Below are 15,492 nucleotides of genomic sequence, written 5' to 3'. Positions count from 1 at the left end.
CCATGTAAAAAATACACTCAAACCTTTTTTTATAAAATCCTATCGTTTACCAGTTATTTCAAATGACACTCGTTGGTGGCTCTGTGAACACGTAACCCTTCCATGTTAAGCCATAATAAGTAGAAATCTAAAATAATTTCTCCGGCTTATACTATTTCCATTTTATAAAACAGAGTGCACTTGATACTTATGTAAATGATTCTTGCGATTCAAACTAACATAACATAACGATGTATTAAATGCACGCAAATGAATATTTTAAATACAAACTTTGCTGGTATAAAGATTATTTTGGAAAGCTTCAAAGTTACCACTCGAGTGCAAAGGGTTAACAATTCCAAGACTCTTTGTATACTGGCCTAAAAATTCATCCCCGCTCCCTGATGGAACGGTTTTACTGGCGGCCAAGAAAGCAACCAAGGCCGGCGCATTGCTGAAAACTATATCGCGCTGACAAAACCAGAACGGCGCGTACCAGGAAAATGGCAAACGAACCCTTTTTTTTCTCGGCCAATCTGTCGAAGGTCTAACCGAAGACGAAGGGTCACAGTCTCAGCATTACGAGGTGTTTACGAGGTCGTTTACCGGCGTCCGACTGGAAATTATTCGGGCCGTTATCGGTCACAATGCCCAGATTATGAGAGTTTTTATGCACGGACTCTTCTCCGGGCCGCATCTCTTCTCTTTCTTCCGCTCGGCCGTTTTTGTTTTTATTGTTACCACCGTGAAAAGGGTTTGAGGAAGTTGCCCGGTCGTTTTTTTTTTTGTCGGGTCGTAGCTCGGCGGTGGACGGAGCACGAAGGCGCGGGAGGAAACCGCCGCGTTATCCAAGACGATTTTCACTCGTTTCTTGTCCGGCCGGCCTTTTCTTCGCCGAGTTTTTCGTCGGTCGTGCATTTTTTGCCCGGGCAGCCGTGTTTCTCTTATCCTTGAGTCGCAAAGGGGATTAGAAATTGGCCTTCGACGCGCGCCCATTAAGGCGTTTAAGGGCACACGGTCCGCACACCGACACGGAAACGGGGGAAACGATTTTATTTTACTGCGCTCAGCGAGCGCTTCTCTCGGTGGGAAACTGTGTCAGTGAAATCGGGGCTTTCGGACGGTTTTGCATCGAATCCTTCGGACAGCCTTGGACCGTCTAGTCAATGCTACCCTCGGTCAGCTTTACCTCGACGCCGTTTGTTCTTGCGTAAACATACATTTCCGATGACTCCTTCCAACCCTTTTTAGTTGGACAGTTTTCTTGGGTCGTTTACTTGAAAACCAGATCTTGAACAAATTTCATTTGTTGTTATCTTCACGTTGGATAAAAAGTTTTCGTACACCTAAATATTGCAAGAATTGTTCGAAAGCATTAATTGTTAGTAACTCGTAACAACGTTGACCGATTTCAATGATATTTTTTCAATGCCTATAGTTTAGTCAAAAAGCGTCCTTAAAATTTAGGATTATATTATAAATTATAGGATTATATAAAAAGGTTGGAAACACAATTTTTTAATTATATCAATATTCCAAACAATTCCTGTTTTTGATCTATTTTGTAGTAAATTCATTCTCTTGTCTTTTTATAAAAATTTAGATCGCTTGAATCAACTATAAAAAGGTTATGCTGTTTTAGAAAATATAGGATAACTGTTTAGATCGAAATTCAATGAAAACACAAAATTAAGATTAATATCTCTGTTGACACAATAAAGAGATGAAAATATTTTTATTTACACATCTTGACATAACCTTAACATGTGAATATTTCAATAACAATAATAATAAAAAAAAAACATTTCGAAGCGAATAATTTCTAACAGAACAGTACATAAACTGTTAAAAGTTAGGATCAACACATTTCGTGGGTCTTTAAAAAGTAGGTAAAATGATTGTTTAATTATTGTTAATTATTGAATAATTGTCCTCAATTTTAACTAGAGATGTTTATAAACAGTGAAGAAAACGTTTTAAGAATATGATTTTCGCCATCTTCAAATCCATTTACAAATATTACATACAATCAAAAGAATTCATACAATATTACATATAGTAATGTAAAATTGATTACGTATAATTGCATGTTGTTCTTGCAAAAACAATGGACGCGATAAACATTTTGCAAAGATCTCCATTGTGGGAATACTTCTTCCGATGTGCCACAGGTTTAACACCTGTTTTTGCATCGCGGCGCGGCGGTGCGATTATGTTATTTATGGGTACGCGTTACTTCGCGTGATCAGTTTTCGTTAAAATAACCGTTTTTCGCGATGCAAATCTATTTACACGGTCTCACCTCGACTAGAGAAATGGGAGCAAGGTCCGGGAAGTTAGGAAGAGGCTGCTAAGGTGCAATAGGTGGCTCGAAGCCAACTCCTTGGTCAACTGACTAACTCGTAAGAAAATAGACCAGTCCGAGAAATATCGGGTCAGACGTTTCAGAATGTTGAAACTTGTTTATCACTTCCTGTTCGACATTATACATAACAAATAGCCTCTTTTCGAAAAGACGCGACAATCTATGGAAACGATAACAAATAAATGTTCAGTTAAGTATTTGAACAACGTATAATATTTATCGCCAGAAAGACTATTTATTTGTTTAAAGAGTATAGTATAATCGAATTAATAAATTATAGTAGATCGATAAAGAGTATGAAACTTCTTAAAAATAAAACATGTATGGCACTTTAAAAACATTTGCAATGAAAATGGCTAAAGAAAGGTTTTATTTAACACAAGTGGCATGTGCAAATTTCTAACAAGAAATCATGTGTATTTTTAAAAATGAATAGCACTTTTATTTTATTGTCATCGTGAGGAATCTTTTACTTAAAGAAATTTTATTTTATCTCAGTCTACATAAAAATGAGCATTGAAAATAGATAATATGTTTTTATCTTTTCTTATATATAGTTAATATATTTTTATTTGTATATACTTAATATATGTTTATAAAATATAAAATAGCTATTTGTTTGTATATTATGAACAGTTAAGCTGATATTTTGAATTTGTTACTTATTCATAACAAGTGCATCAACAATTTATAATCCAACCCAAAGTTGTTGCCATTTCTATCGTAATACTTTTTCCATAAACGTTCTTAAGGTCAGTTACGGATAAGTAATGTAATATAAAGAAGAACATTTTGTTAAAGAGTTTTCTTCGGACGATTAACATTTATTTTCAAAAAGATTCTACGTATACATTCTCAAACCTACATAAATTCTAATAGGTCTTTATTGTAAACAACTAAACAATCGAATAAAAAGGAGCACACTTTACAAAGAAGTAGCAAAAAAATTTACGAATCATTCCATAGAAATTCCGCAGGTATTTTACGAAATTAAACTCGCTGAAAATAACTTGCTGCAAGGAGTTAAACAATGACATAAAAAGGAGACAACCGTATAAAAAAAGTTCCCAAGGTTGACATTTCTTTTCATAAGAATTGAACAAGGCGCTTTCTCAAATGAAACACACAATTCGAAGGAGAATTTGATTGAAAATGAATGGACAGCTATTCCGACCGCCGTTTTCAAAGGCGTTCCTCTTCTGGCCGGCATCGGGGACAGGAAGTTCTCCACGGGAAGAAACTTTTACCAAACAAAGGTCCCCCTTTCTCGGGCATCCGGCTGGCTCTCGCCATCTTCCTTGGCAAGCGGGAATGGTGGCGGCGCGGCAGAACCAATGTTTGGTTACTTTACTTTCATTTTCATTTCGTCGCCGTTCGCGGCACGTTGGCGGTCGGACGAAATTACGTAAGCCGGGAACGCGGCTCGACCACAGCGTTGCTCGATCCAAGTCATGTCAAAATAATAGTGGCCATTCTTATTATGTACCTTGTTCTGCCACCGGGTAGCCGGCTCGGACCCGAGTCTTTTGCTCCTCGATCGGGAACACCGGGATACACTGCCAAGAAACGCTACTCGAAATCGACCGTCAAATATTTGCGGACGTCTGATCGTCGCTCCGACGGTGAACCGACGTCGTATCCTGAGCAAACCTTGCGGATAGAGCTCCCGGGTGATTTCGTAGATCGTTTAAGATCCCCTCGATGGGATATGGTTGACTGAGAAGGGCATCCTTAGAGGTGGCACAATTGGTGTTGGATTTTCTTTTTAACCTCTTGCGCTACGATTCCTTTCTCGTTGCGTTCATCAACGATTATTTGTCTTTAATATATCTAATAATAGGAACAGACAATTTTTGTTTCTTTTATTGACTTATCTAGACTTTGGTAAGAGAAGAATTCGTCTTTATTTCGATGTAAAAGAAATTAATAATGTTCATATTTAGTGGATCTCGCATGAAATCTGTATCACGAGTTTGACTAATTATTGTAGTGCAAGGGGTTAATTGCTTGAGCTATGAAAATCAGATTTGTGACAATGATTTTATAAACATGCTATTAACACATAAAGCGCCGACAATCGACCACTAAAATCCTCACATAGTTAAAACAATTTAATGAATTGAAGCGAAATTAGAAAATCAATATTTATCATAGGGGGTGGCATTAGAATTCTTTCACATTCGAAACATTCTAGTCAAATTCAATTTGTTCAAATTTATTACAATAAAAATGAATTTCCAAGATCGGTCAGAAATTAGTGTCATCCATAGCTAGGTGACGCGGCATTTAACATGTTTAATATGAATTGTATTGGTTTCTCCTAAGTCGAAGCTTCGTCTCTTTATGCATTTTTATAGTAGGAAACCATCTATTTAATTGTCTCTTTTTTATTTATCATTCATCTTATTTCATTTGATGGGGTTTTGTTAGTATTGCTGTGGGTTTCACTTAGAATAATTATAATTTTAAGAAAACTAAACGTACACATAGGTGGCCAAGGCGTGAAGATGTTAAGGTTCTTTTGTTATTAAAGTATAGGAATGAAAGTAAATGTTATGGGACCGTAAGTGTTAGAATCAGTATAAAAGATATCATTACATAGTAATTATTGCTTTGATTCAAATGTTTTTAGTTAGAATTATACTTATATATACATATATTATAGTTATATGTAACCGAAATTCTATTTTTGTTGTTTATAATTGTTATCTATGATAGAAACTTGTTTCAGTTAGTCATAACAGTATGCAGAATGATTATAAACAGTAAAATCGGATTTCCGTCATCTGTAATGATTATTGAAAACATGAAAAATTCGTATTTAATTGTATTATTTTTAATTAAAAATGGTAATCTTTTAATTATATGGTTTTTGAAATAATTTCTTTCACGTCTCGCGATTAATAATAGCTTAAACATAAATAATAAACACGACTTTGTTACAGATTTTTATCGTAACAATTTTTTAAATAACTACTATTTTTGATCTTACATGAAAAGAAAGTAATACCGAATATTATTAAATATTCGAGAATATTATTACATTTTTCAAATTTTTTAAGCTTCATGACTTCCTTGTCCTAAACTTTTTTGATCTCAGATTTTGCAATAATTGAGTTTTTACAGATAATCAATCGCACTACTCCGTAGTTACGATGTTAATAATCTTATAAGCTGCCATGTGGTTTAAATTAAAGAATTGCAGCACTGTAATATAATAAATCTCGATCATCCACATTATTTTATTAGACGATAAACAATATTTCTAATCGCGTCTTTGTAGCTTTTTCCTTTGAATGCATGAATAAGACAGCTAATTTTAACATAATAAACATTTCTATAAAATATTTCCATAGTATAATCTCATACATATTCCTACACATATATTTATAACAGCTATAGTTAATTATACCGAGTTTCAATAGATTGACAATGCTATAAATACATAAACTCGACGTTTTAATGCAATACAGATAAAATATTCCTAGCTCTTATAATTAATAAGAGACCATCAATAAGTAAAATACGGATATTTTGCATATTCGATAAAAATAAATTAATCAAATGCAAAGCAGTCGAAGAATCTGTATGATTTTCAAACGCCACAATTGTAGTCAAATTTTTCAACAAGAAACATACGATGCAGTAGTTTTTGCATCTTACAATTGATGCAAACAGTTTCTATCCTGCGTCCGAATCCATGGTCTAATAATAAACGGAGGCACGCATTTGTTACAGATTGCATATATGTATGTAAGTGTAAAACAGAATAATGCATTTTGCGGATATTCTTTCGACGGAGGAAGTCAAAATAGGTACAAGTGAAAATTGGCGAAATTTTCGACGCGGTACGTTTTTACGAGTGTTAAAATAGGGTTAATTTAGTCTTCGCCGATGGTGTTGTTTGCAGCAGCGCTAACAGGCTTCAAAGAGTATCGCGAACGACGCATTTAGAAACGATGCTCCCGTTTCAAGACTAGAGTTAAGGTCGACCTGAGAGATCGTCGTGACTCGGCAGCCTCATAGAAACGTAACCATCGTCCACGCCCCTTTCCGCAGGTCCAATTCCGAATTCATACCGTACCTTTAGCTTCCCTCCAGCGTGTAATTTTTTCCGGCACATGGACCGTTTATTTTGAAAGTGGTGTAAGTCTATTTTCTCTCGTTTCGAGAAAATTAAAGGTTAACATATCTGTTAATTAAAAAATTTAGGCAAATTATATAAAGTCTTATCATGAAGTTTTATCAATATGTAATTTGGTTATATAAATTTCTTTTAGGCGCATTTTATTAAACTGATGCATACTTACGGGCTGCAAATGGACTTACACCATTTTCAAAATTAGATAATTGTAAAAATCGTTGTGTAGTATTTTTAATTTTAGACGCTAATTAAATTGTTAAAATTACAAGATATTGATAGTATTTACTTATGCTCTGCATGTGGCAGTGTTTTGAAATATGCATGATGCATCGGAGGTATATGAGGTAATAACGGTTTGATGTCTTTATATTTTTCATAAGTAATAGGCCTGGTATCTTGGTACAGGGGTACCAGGGCAATTTTTCAAATTTTAGCGGTCTTCCAGGACGTGCAGGTAATAAATTTATAGTTTTAAATTCTTTGTCCTACGTCAATGTTTTATATAAATTAGCGTATAGTGCTCTTTTGAGAAACCTCATCCAACATATTTGCGATTAATTTACCTGTTCTCTATTATTGTTTTTTCTTATCTGTTTTTTGATCGCATTTTGAAGATTTTTTTATTGGAACAAAATTCTCTCGTTTGATTTCATGTAAAATGAATTTATCATGTTGACACGTAATATGACACGTAATATAAAACAAATGTAAAATAACAGGCTACTGATCGGCAACCATCTGCTAAGCCTACTTTCATAATCGATGATTATGCAATTTCATTTACCGACCAATTTTAAATTGTAAAAAACATGGGAATTTATAAAAATATTAAACACGGACTAGTTATACATAAAAATTTACATTAAATTAACCATGAATTACGTGATATCTCATTTTTTTCAAAAATGGACTTACACCACTTTCAAAATAAGGGGTCCATATATTGTTAATTTACGTTCTTATATAAAGCTATTTAAAACTCCGGATTACTATAGCGCACCGATCGCAAGTAGTTATTAGACTGTTTTAGGCTTCTTTCAAATTAATCCATTCCATGTAATTTAATACCTAGTCCTTCAATCACTCCTCGGAAATCTTTCAACGTGTGATTAGTACATCTGTTCCTCTAGCTCGTATTCAAACGATCTCAATTTGACAAAGTCCCTTTTTTAAAAAGAAGAAATTTTCGATAATTCATTTTTAATCCTAGAACAGCCCCATAGATTTAAGGGCGACTCTACAACACTATCAAATTATCTGCGAACATGTAAATAGATACTAAAACGTCGGGGTTCTTCTTGTCCTCCTAATTTATGCCGTTCTTCATATTTTATATTCTGAAAACAACAAAAAATATATTATTTTCAGTAGGACGCAACTCAGCGACATTGTTGTCGCATTATGTCGAAAAATGGAAGAGCGTCGTTCTAGGGTTAACTTTATAACTATTCGCAAGGGGTCAGCATGTTGATAAATAATCGATGTCGTATAACCTCGCTTTGCAATTTTAATTGAATTCAATGAAATACCTAATTCTTATGAAATGTTTGCTATTTTTTGTCACCGTCGTCAAAGAGTTAAGGGCTCGATTGGAGTATTGCGGAAAAGATTGTTAGATGAGAAGTCGCGTTCACGCTTCCAAGCTGGAAGAGCACCCGATAAGTGGTGAACAGTTGGAGAAACGGGGGGGGGGGGAGTGGCGGACAGTCGCGCGTGGATCATCGATGACAACGTTGGGACCGAGAAAGGGGTCCTCCTCCGCGCATTGTCCGCTCTGTCACAATTGGACTGCGATGTCGCAAACGACGAGCAAGTTGCGGGGCACGCGATTGCGTCTCGCGTTGCGATGCGTGCCCCCCCCCCCCCCCCCCTCTCCTCGCGCGACGCACGCACTCGACACGCGTTCGAACGCAACCGGCGTGACGCACTATTTATAGGAGATCGGGCAAAAACGAAAAACCGAGAAGTCAAGGAAGGTGGGAAGGCCACGAAGAAAGCCTCTCCGGTGACCCGAATTTTCCCCCTCGTCCCATCGCGCTGCTCTTTGACCTATTTTCAGCCCCGCGTACGGGCCACCCGCTGTTCCCCAAACGATTTTTCACTTTCCGTGACTGCTTTTCCTCCGTGGCTCACGTAACGGCGCGTTAACCCTGGAAGGAATCGTCTCGACACCGAGCAACATTAACCCATTGCACTCGAGAGGCGCCTCTAAGCGCTAATGGAAATTGTTATAGAATTAACAAAATAATGTTGACATTATTAAATACCATTCTGTTAAAAGCATAACGGTTTTACGAGTCACAAGACTCAATTTCATATAGCAAATTATACTAAGTACTATACTGGTCAAAATAGCAATTTTGGATTTAAGCTTCAAATGGCTTCTAGTGCAAAGGGTTAGCTGCAATCGTAATCCTTTATTTCTTTGACTTTTTTCCGTGCACGGTGGTTCCAAACTTCATTTTAACTTTTGGAAGGCGGATGTTTTTAAAGCATTTATGGCAGTCACGGCTGATCTATTCATATTTTTATTATCGATTTTTATTTGTTTGTTGTTAAAATCTCTTTGTTGAGATTAAAGTTAATTCTTGTATTAGTTCCGATATTTATAGTTGATAATTACATATGATTGCCGTGAAATTGGAATTTCGTTGGAATATTTGGAGCTTCGGGTCAAACCGGACCCAGCGCCCGTCATCCGAGGTGTCTTTCACTGCCCATTGTTCACTTTCTTTTAACATGTTTCTGTTTAATAATAACTAAACTGTTGATATTTATCGACGATGAGAATTTTTCTTGTGATGGTTTTAATTAATTGAAACTAGTGTAACAATATTCATATGTTTAATATAATAATAATTAATAATTATTAAATTGTATTACATCGAACTGTTAATCGTTTTCGGCGGAATTTTTATTAATTTGTAAAGATCTTCGAGACACATTCTGTCAATTTTCGTCACAGGTACAAAAGTTGAAGAAATATTTTTTAATTCTTCTATCGTCCTAGCCAATTGAAGTTTTTGAAAATAATTTCTCAGCATGTTTGTCTAGTATTCAGCAATACCTGTCTAGTAAATTAATCTTTCCAACATCGTGTAAAAATTTAAATCGCTGGATCGAGAAAATATTGTAGTTAATTCGTTATAAAAGATGTACAAAAACTTATTTGACCCACTGTACATAATTTATAATACCAACATAATACAAGTACAAATAATACGATCTAAACGGCATCCATGTAAGACGAATATAATGTAAAGTTATAAAAATTATGCCAGGAGTTGTAGGGTTTAAATTATCCAAATTGAAACTGTTAATAACAATATGAAACCGTAGAAAGATGGATGTAATTGTAATGTAAATTCGATGAAATATTGCATTCGCGCATATTTTATGAAACGAGAACGGATAATTTGGAAAGTACGATAATTAGAATATATGAATCTCATATAATATATTAATAGAATATATTAATAAAATATATTAATCTCCTATTTATCATAATTTGTTAAAGATCGTATTTTTCAATCATTGTTATAATTATACCATCTTTGGTTGAAATGATCTCTGTTTGGTAAAAACTAGAATTTAGTTTATTTAGAATTAAAAGAACAAGAATCAATTGTTCTCTGTAATATACAAATTTTCATCATTCGGCTATCGTTGATTATTAGCAAAACGACGAATTTTCGTCATGCAGACGAATATGTGTTAATATAATATGTAGACTCCTCGAATAAATTACGGAATAGTTATTTCGTACTAAAAGACGCCCGAAAAACATTGCCGTGCGTATATGCGGGCAACAATGCGAGTGGCCGTTACGCTGCGTATAAAAATGCGGGAGTGTAAAAAATAATCTGTTGACATTTGGTCGCGGCGTCGAGTCATCTGTAAACAGGAAGAAAAATTGGAGGATAGTTAAACGGCATTGACGGTATAATAAAACCGTCTTATCCATGATAGCTTGACCTATTTTACGACGGACAATTGCATAAACGCAGTCGCGTAAGCTTATACGTATATTTATAGACGAGGAAGGTCGGGAAGAAAGCGCCTAGACCGTTTGACCATTTGGCAGAGGCAGCTGCCGAGCAATCATCCAGACGGGTCACTAATAATATCATCTACGCGTTGTGTAACGTTATTCCTTGCAAATAAGGATGTAAATGATATTATTGTACCTAGCCGTGGACGCGGACGAATTGGAAAATTATATACGCTCGCGCGGTGCTAATAATGCATTCGCGCGAACGATGCCGACAACGGCTTGGTACGTCCACCAAGTTCGCGTTTTATTACCGGAAATCGACAATGGATTACTCTGCTAACGGTGGAATTTACAATCATTGTAAATTACCGTGATCCCCGGTGTTGACGAGAGCTACTTCTCGAAGGATGGTGGCGAATTAACTATGCGACGGCGATGTGTAAACATGGCAATGGCGAGGCGACGTTTCTAATACGAGATTGCGTTCGATGGAACATTATCGTACCGAATAATTAAATAGCTTGTCTCGTCTGCTGCTACTAGACTGCGAATTTTATAATGACAAACTTTTATAATAACAAAATTGAATTGGTCAAATAAACGACATTAGGAAAGTTTAAAGATATGGTTACGATATTTTCATCTTATCATGGTTGTTAAGAGAGAAGTGATATTTTCGTAGAATTAGATATTAAATATCCTTCTGTTAAAAGCATAACAATTTTACGAGTCACAAGACTCAATCTCGTATAGCAAATTATACTAAGTACTATACTACAGCTGGTCAAAATAGCAATTTTGGGTCTAACCTTAAGGCTTCGAGTGCAAAGGGTTAAATCATTTTTATTTTATATAAAGATCTGCAGACTGGTTGATCTAATTTTCGAAAATGTATTGTATTTGCTTACATTGTTTCATGTAAAGCATTTATGTCGATTCAGGTAACAATTATTAGTTAAAATAATTTATTCAATTTCTTCTGATGCTGGCATGGATTGGTTAGTACCTGACTAACATAGTTCTGAAACATAGTTCCTGATGTTACAAAAATATTTCCATGGGAAATATCTGAATTGTTATGAAATCTGACAAAACTCGTTTACGCTATACATTAATTACTGGCTCGGAAGTTCTTTTATTAAATTCTATACTTCTACTTTGAGCATGTGACCTTAAAATTAGGTCTGGTATTAAAGAACAATGTGGCGTATTGTTATGAGACAATGTTACTTGATTTGTTATTTTTTTTCTTTTTATAGGAATTGTTAATATTTACTAATTTTTTACACTTTATAATTTCAGAAGTGAAAAATACATAAACTATACGTGTACGCTGTATGTGCATTTATTGCAGTGACGTTATATGATTTCATTATTGTTTGCTAAATATATATGTGCATTTATTACAGAGACGTTAAATGATCTACTTATCGTTTGTTAAAAATATCGAGCGTATTATAATACCTATAATAAATATTTTATTTCGTTTAAGTATGCTGCATACGAAATATTGTAATATATGGCCGTGTAAAAATAAATTGATGTATGCATGTGATTCTTCTCTTATCTATGTGAATTGGATATACATTTCGAAAACACCCTGAAAGCTATCATCACTGCTGACGTGATTGTGACGTCATATGAATTTCAATATTCAATGGAACTCGGTTAATTTATCGTCATTTATTTTCTACTGAACGAACGAAGGCTGTACGCATTTCTTATTAAATTAGCCAGCAGTACCATTATCAGCAGTTTATTCCATCTACATCTCTGTTTCATTAAGAAATGATGCTCGCATCATTAAATAGAATCTGCCGAATAAATATTTATTAACACGAAGAAAGTTCTTTACTTGAAAACTAGTGGTAAACATAAACTGACAATTATAGACTGTCTTGTCAAAGTAAAAAACTCTTAGTTTAAATAAACATACATTGCAAAAATAGAAATTAATATTATAAAAAGTTAAGAAAGTATAAAGATGCGTGGATCAAATAGAAAACTGTAAAAATGTTGAAAAGATCTGAAAATGACGAAATTTTACAGAAATTTAAACGAAAATAAAACGGTACTTTCAGTCTCGCCATGATTCTATTCAATTGCCAACACAAGATTTTGAATAAAAGACGTGGCATCCATTGTTGCGACAGGTTTGCCGGTTCATTCGCAAGAAGGTGCCCGCGGTTAGACGGTCGAGCGCGTCCTCTTTTCCACGGAATATGTCGATCATGGCAGCTTATTTGCAAATGAAAAACCTAGCTAGAAAGACAAATGCGACGTTGGGTCACCGCGATAGATCGCGTGCTTCGAACCGGGGAGCATAGTCGAATTTCTGGCGCATCGTGGCGTCTGGCACAGTAGGCCAAACGTCGACTAATGCCTCACGAAAAAATCATGCTTATCAACAGTAAAAACTACCCAGCTCTGAAAGCGAACAATGCGCGTTACTCTATAAGGGTAGCAAAAATGAATTTATTTGGAGTTTTCGCTTGTTGTACTCATTTATATTTTAGATTTATTAAAATGCAATCTCGTGCGAAGGAATTTATTAAACTTGTTTCTTAAGAATTCAACAATTTGAAAATAAAAAATTTGAGAACCGTCATTTTGATTAATATGGTAGGTTTAGTGTTGGAAACGTAAGTAAATTGGAGAGTAAGTAAATTGGGATCTTTGAATTCCTTGTAATTTGATTCGCGAGAACTTAAAACTTTTTTAATTATTTGAATCACGTATTATATTTTTAAGAAACCTTCCTCTCTCTCTCTCTCTCTCTCTCTCTCTCTCTCTCTCTCTAATTTAATATTTTAATCATTTTCTCAATAATTTATATTAAATTACAACGAATTCAAAGTTTAAAGTTTCCAATTTACTTATGTTCTTAATACCAAACTGACCATATTAGTTAAAATTATATCTGAAAATTATATCACATTCTAATATAAATATATATTTCTGTCGATATTAAACGCATTTTCAGTCATACTGTTTCCTGTTACCAACGACATGGAAATTTCTTGTTTATTGAAACCGTTCGGAAACTCGGTTAGAGTTTTTATTCATTCTATGTTTATGTGTTTCTAATTGTTCTGGATTTGACGATAAAATATTAGCAATTAGTGTAAAATGAAAGTGCGATCATTCCTATGCAAAATCCGTGAAAGGATTCTAGATTTTTACGACAGGCTATAACTATCAACTAATAGGATGTTAACAATTACACGATATTCTTATTGAAATGTACCTAAAAAGTGAAATAACCGTTAATTATAACAGGTACGCGGCTTTTGCAATTTTTTATATACAATAAAAATTGTTTACACATGTAAAACAATAGTTGAATACAAATGTGTGTTCTCTTTTTTAATAATTTGAATAAATATAAAACAAATACTGATACATTTTTTTCGTATTTCCAATAGTCTGTGTTTCTCTTATCTATTTTTTCCATAAATGCATTAACTTCCGCTGACTAATTATAATGTGTATAATTTACATGTGACCATAAAGTATTATACATAGTATATAATTATGTAATTATACATAAAGTGAATTGTTATACGTAACTGTGAAATTACATTACTGTACTTTGAACATAGCGAGGCAATGACATAATATTTTCATGTTGATTCACTGGACATTATTTAATGCTTAATAAAATTAGTAAAAAATCGTACATCAAAGTTTAAAGCGTCATTGTACAAAAGGATATCTAAATTATCAATTCTTAGAATCAATCACGAAAAAATGTTCCAATGCATTTGCAGACATTTCAATTTATAAAATAAGCAAAGGGGAACATGTCAATTTCCATTTGCTATGTTATACAAAAATATAATATAAGGAAATGGATGATGCATAGTAAAAGTTAGAAATGCATATAGTATTTAACAATAGTAAGCGGAAAGGCGAAGTTTTATATATAATAAAGATCTAACATTTCATATATCAGCTAAACAATTATTATTGTTAATTATACCATAACTTCTTTTACAGTCTTCAGCAAAGTCATATTTTACCAAAAGGAATGTTATCAAAACTCTGTATACCTAACAAAGATATTACTTTAGCACTATTCGTTCAAGAACCCGACATTTCACATGCATAAAACCAATATGAAAATTTACTGTTACTTACAATAAAAATGTATTACAAAGCTGTTATTTCTTTTAACTTTTTTATCTGTGCAAATAATGAAAATTTAAAAGTTCATTTAGTACTTTTCGATAATTTATATACATATTGAAAATTTTTTTCAATTCGTTTGACACATAGTCAAGCTACAGGCCACTGAAACGTGTAAAAATTATCCGCGTTTGGTTGAAATTTGAGAAATGCTACAATTTTCGCGATCCTTGTTTATAGCTTGTGTCATCGTGAACCGATTTCGATGAAATTTTCAGCGTGCATACAGGTTACTAAGACGTAGCAAATGCATTTTTTAAATTGTCATCATAGGGGCAAAGAAGGAACTGAGGAAACAACAGTTTTTTAAACATTTCTTTTTATTCAAAGTAATAGTTACTAAAATTCATTTATCAAAGATTGTTCCCCTGGCTTACATAAATTGCCCGGGGATAATTACAATTTCACCGCTATTACGGCCACTAAAAAAAAATATATATATATAATAATGAAATAGAACCGATAATTGGGTGACATGAAACGATAAAATTTTTGATTTTGATCAGCTGTAGAAACCAACGATCTCGAACGCCGCGTAGCGATGGGATCCACCGTTCGCGCGGCCGGCGAAGTCGAAAGTACCTAGACCACTGTTCGGCGCCGACCTATATTCCGCTCGGAACAATTATTGCACAAACGATATACGCGCTTGTAAGCTCGCACGCACCGTGTCTTTCTAACGTGTACTCACGGCCGCGCATGCACACGCACATACGCACACGCTTATTTATAGACCGGGGAGGAAGGTCACGAAGAAAGCGCGGCTAGACGAGCGATCCGTTTCGACATCGTTTCCGGCGCTGACCCATTTCGTCCTCGATT

The sequence above is a fragment of the Augochlora pura genome, chromosome 3 (assembly GCF_028453695.1).
Source record: "Augochlora pura isolate Apur16 chromosome 3, APUR_v2.2.1, whole genome shotgun sequence".
Classification (NCBI taxonomy): Eukaryota; Metazoa; Arthropoda; class Insecta; order Hymenoptera; family Halictidae; genus Augochlora; species Augochlora pura.
The sequence above is the reverse complement of the archived record's forward strand: the minus strand, read 5'-3'. Positions refer to the sequence as shown.